At 32.5% G+C, this 4601-nt stretch overlaps 1 long non-coding RNA gene across 1 annotated transcript in view; it reads right to left on the bottom strand.

Annotated features, from left to right (window-relative positions):
• Nucleotides 1-4601, bottom strand: part of LOC107680939 (uncharacterized) — a 10256-nt gene that overhangs the window by 5427 nt on the left and 228 nt on the right. Inside the window, exon 2 of the long non-coding RNA XR_001633207.1 lies at nt 4475-4546. This is a non-coding gene — a long non-coding RNA (uncharacterized LOC107680939). The remainder of the gene's footprint in view (nt 1-4474; nt 4547-4601) is intronic.

The following is a 4601-nucleotide window of genomic DNA, read 5'->3' as shown; positions in this document are numbered from 1 at the left end:
CGTTTTAAACCATATGAGTTTAAACTTCTGATATACGGTTTTCTGAGCGCACACATCCGAAGCACACGCACAGAAAGCGGCTGTCACAGCATGTGAGTACTAAACTAAGTTCTCATTCACACACAAGTTTACGTTAAAAGCACACATGAGTTACAAAAAACAGTGGGTTATGTCTGTGAAGGTAAACAGCTGGGAAATAAATCGCATGTTTATTTTAGATTTCTGTGGCAGCAGCAATATACAGTAAATAAATCAATAAATGCACTGCTCTCTCGTCTCCTCTGAGGCTGGGACTCTAAACAGTGTTCTGTGCTCGTCTGTGCAGCCAAACACAGAACAGTTAGCATGTTTTGCTCAAACTTTCACCATGGCATTAGAACTGGTACACCGTTGTCGCTTGTGAAATCAAAATGACGGTGGCGTGGGTGGAAATTTACAGATTAAGGGGCGGTAATATTATAATGAGATCCCTTTGCCACGTCACCAAAGGATTGAAATCAGACGCGCTCGTTTTTTCAGACGCTTGCAGAAAAAGGCTTACCAAAACAAAGTTACTGGGTTCATCTTTTTCACGTTTGCTTGGTTGGTAGATGCACCGGGGACCTGATTATAGCACTTAAAACCTGGAAAAGTCAGATTTTCATGATATGTCACCTTTAAGTGTTTGAACGACTGCCGCAAACTTTATAAAGACAGCTCGTGTTTGATAAGAACCCTTGGAGTCCCTCCTTTGCCCGAGACGAAATTTTCCCAATACTTCCCATCCTCAATGACAAAAGCATCTTTGTGTGTATGAAGGCCTCTGCGTGCCACGGTGCAGGTGCTCTCCTCTAATGACCATCAATACAGCTCCTCGTCATTCTCGTCTTCAGGGCACTACTTAGGGAGTGACTGATGGATTAGGTGGTTTCTATGGAGATGAAGGTGGTTTGGCCGGATCTTGAGGATCTGATTAGGACTGTTCACCCAAATGATTCAATTTAACCGAAGAGGCAAATCAAATGGTTTGCGACTAATTTATGAGATTGGCCTTTCACTTCAGAGAATGGGAGTGTAATAGAGGACCTGACTGAAGACATGGAGATGCTCAGTGGTCTGCTTTAACCGCTCTGATGCTCGGGAAAGAAAAATCTGGGTTCTTCTGTTAAAGAAGCCCCAGAATCAAGTGTTATAGTCAACATGGGATCAATATAGACCCCATTTTAACTCGCTTCACATCTGAAATGATTTTTATTTTTCAGTTGACGTGACGCTTCCCCATATAATTAAAAATGATTATATATGTTTACGGATATATTTGTAAATATATTTCAAAATATACAACAAATATAAGGCTATTTTAAAATATATTTAATATAATGCTAATGTTAAAATCTAAAAAACGATATAATCTAAATCTATTTATATTGTTCAAAATAAATTTTTTGAATTTATTTTAATATCAGAAATGTATTTTCTTCCACATTTGTAATATATTCTAGCATTTGAAGTTTTAAACTAAATATTTCAAATTTGAAAAACATATTTCCATAAACTGCATTGTTTACAACATATATTCAGCATATATTTTTGGTCAAAATATATATTGCTAATATAAATACATAAATATATTTCGATATTTAGTTACTTATATTTCCTATATTTACAAAAATTTATTTTAGGATTGGAAACATAATGCACATTATGCAATATATTTTAGCATTTGAAGGTTTAAAAAAAAAACTGAAAAATATATATCCTTAAGCTGCATTGTTTATTTAGCATAACTTATTTTGGCCAGAAATAATAAAAAAATGGCCAAAAAAAAAAAAAATTGAATGCTAATATAGATTTTAAAGTACATTTACATAAATATATTTTGATAGGCTTTAGTGGTTTATATTTCCTATATTTACCCAAATTCTATTTTAAGATTGCAAACATATTTTTTGGACATTTTGTGATATATTTTAGCATTTGAAGATTTAAATAAAATATTTTACATTTGAAAAATCTATTTCCTTAAGCTGCATCTTTACAACATACAAAAACACATTTACATAAATATATTTTGATCAGTTTTAGTTAGTTATATTTCCTATATTTCGCATTTTTACCTAAAATGCATTTAAAGTTTGGAAACAAAGGTTTAAATTAAATGCTTTTTAAATATATCACTAATATAGATTTTAAAATACATTTATATACATAAATATATATTTTGATAAGTTTTAGTTACTTCTATTTAAATTGAATTATAAATTATATTTGCTTATTTTCACCCAAATGTATTTTAAGTTTGGAAAATGTATCTTCGTTGACATTTTGTAATATATTTTAGCATTTGATTTAATATATTTTCAATCAGGAAAATATATCTCATATGTATCCCAATATATTTCCATGAAGTCAAGCTGATTTATTATTCATTTATTTATTTATTTAATAATTTTTTTGGCCACCTTACATTTCAGAAGTACATCACATTATGAATCACGTGTTGTGATGACTTCACAACGCATTAAAAACCAAATGAAATGGAAAAAGGGGCGATATTTAACCTCTGGAAAAGCATCCAGGCCACATTTGTTCCAAAACCTCTTCCAGTCAATGTGAACTCAGCCGTATTGGCAGCTAAATCAGGTCTTGGAGATACAATCACCTTCGTGGTCTGAAACAATCGGCTGCTTTGTGGAAGCTAAAACACAGTTACACAATACCAAAGCCAGCCGGTCTCCAGCGACAAGAGCATGATGGGAAAACACACACATCTTGAGTATTTGTTGTGTTTTATTGACACCTGATCCGTTTTTTTTGGTTGTTGACCTTGTCTGAATCTAAAAGGTCACGTTCTTGACTCCTCAAAGATGCTTTAAGAAGATCATTTGCGTAGGAAGCCTTCAGTTTGCCGACTTTGAGAAGTTCAAGTGTCTTAATTACACCGTTTTATCAAATAGCGCCTGCTGATTCATCCTCTGTTGTGCTAATGAGGCGAATCATGCGATACTCAAAGCTTACTAATCGCTTTTTGGAGTCTCACTTTATTCACAAAGGAGACTGTCACATTACATCTGTTGTCAATTAAATAGCCGCTTTCAACTTTGATCGTGAACTCGGTGTAAGCGGAGACGGTTCTTCCGCGGAGATATGAGGTGAATTATTGATTATGTGTTTCATCGTGCTGTAATGAGAATCTTCCGAGGTGCTTTTTCCAATGGAATCTCCGTGTCAGCCAATCAGACGCTTCTATTCAGCCACCGTTTCCACTCGCCGACTGCTCATTGGGCGAGACAGCTGTCAATCATCTAATCAGCTGGAATATCAGGTGGATAATCATGACACTAATTGAGTGATGGTTTGCCAGGACAGATTTAATGTTTAGCTAAACATTGTGGATCAAGCTCAAGGTAAGAATTAAAACTAAACTAAAAATTGAAAACCAAGTTACCTTTCTTCTAGTGATTTCCACACCAATTAACAATTAAAGACAGGTCTCTTCATTAAAAAATCAGATATATTTTTACATATAATTGCTGATATATTTTACAAACATACATTTTAGTTACTAAATTTTTAAAACTAAATATATTTATATTTATATTGTTCAAAATGTATATTTAAAAAAAAATGCATTTTGCATTTAACAAAAATTTATTTTAAGATTTTTTTCTTGCATGTTTTTGTAGTATATTTTAGCATTTCAAGGCTTAAAAAAAATGAAATTAGAATTATGAATGTTGGAAAAATAGAAAAAGATTTCTATTTTAAATAAATGCTCTTCTTTTTAACTTTTTATTCATCAAAGAATCCTGAAAAAAATGATTACAGGTTTCAAAAAAATATAAAGCAGCGCAACAGTTTCCAGCACTGATAATAAATCAGCATATTAGAATGATTTCTGAAGATCATGTGACACTGAAGACTGGAGTAATGATGCTGAAAATACAGCTGCGCATCACAGAAATAAATTAGATTTTTATGTATATTAAAATAGAAAATTGTTATTTTACATCATAATAATATTTCACAATATTACATTTTTTCTCCTGTATTTTTGATCAAATAAATTCAGCCTTGATGAGCAGAAGAAACTCCTGTAAAAACATTAAAAATCATTCTGATCCCAAATGTTTGACTGTGTGTGTGTGTGTGTGTATATATATATATAAAATTGTTCCAAAATTATTTTTTTAAATGCATATACATACACACAAATATGTTTTACTGTATAGTACTTTTAACAAAAAAACAAACAAACAAAACAACTAGTGTTGACTGATATTGATACTGATATAGATATTATGCATCTCAATTATTGTTGACATCTTAGGACTATTTTAACATATACATGTGATTAAAATAGGGTTAATTTTCTTTATGCAAAATGTTTTATTTCGTGCAAAGTTTGACTTGCATAGTTTTCATGAGATCCACCCTGTAGCATATACACTTACTTAGAAAAATCCTACCCAGATGTGGAGGCTTGCAGACTCACCCAGGACTCGTGGTAAAGCACGGTGAGGAGGTACATGATTCATAATCATAATTCTGCTATCTCAGCGGGCAACTATAAACACACACACACACACACACACACACACACACACACACACACACACAAA

The sequence above is a fragment of the Sinocyclocheilus anshuiensis genome, unplaced genomic scaffold, assembly GCF_001515605.1.
Source record: "Sinocyclocheilus anshuiensis isolate Anshui unplaced genomic scaffold, SAMN03320099.WGS_v1.1 scaffold1716, whole genome shotgun sequence".
Taxonomy (NCBI): domain Eukaryota; kingdom Metazoa; phylum Chordata; class Actinopteri; order Cypriniformes; family Cyprinidae; genus Sinocyclocheilus; species Sinocyclocheilus anshuiensis.
Note: the sequence above shows the minus strand (reverse complement) of the source record. Positions and strands in the feature narration are given on the sequence as shown.